Source organism: Cystoisospora suis (genome assembly GCF_002600585.1).
Source record: "Cystoisospora suis strain Wien I chromosome Unknown contig_3523, whole genome shotgun sequence".
Lineage (NCBI taxonomy): Eukaryota > Apicomplexa > Conoidasida > Eucoccidiorida > Sarcocystidae > Cystoisospora > Cystoisospora suis.
Genome location: NW_027156318.1, coordinates 5,594 through 5,807, shown reverse-complemented (window position 1 = coordinate 5,807; position 214 = coordinate 5,594). Strand labels below are relative to the sequence as shown.

Below are 214 nucleotides of genomic sequence, written 5' to 3'. Positions count from 1 at the left end.
GCCATCAGGTGTACATACACCCCGCAAACCGTCGGGTGTATGTACACTCCACAAGTCATCAGGTGTACATACACTCCACAAGTCATCACGTGTACATACACCCCACAAGTCATCAGGTGTACATACACCCCACAAACCGTCGGGTGTATATACACTCCACAAGTCATCAGGTGTACATACACCCCACAAGCCATCACGTGTACATACACCCCAC

At 50.0% G+C, this 214-nt stretch overlaps 1 protein-coding gene across 1 annotated transcript in view; it reads right to left on the bottom strand.

Annotated features, from left to right (window-relative positions):
* CSUI_006855 (pub domain-containing protein) overlaps window positions 1-214 on the bottom strand; it is a gene marked incomplete at its 3' end in the record, with an annotated part of 11,363 nt that overhangs the window by 6,826 nt on the left and 4,323 nt on the right. The gene's annotated exons all lie outside the window — the stretch shown is intronic.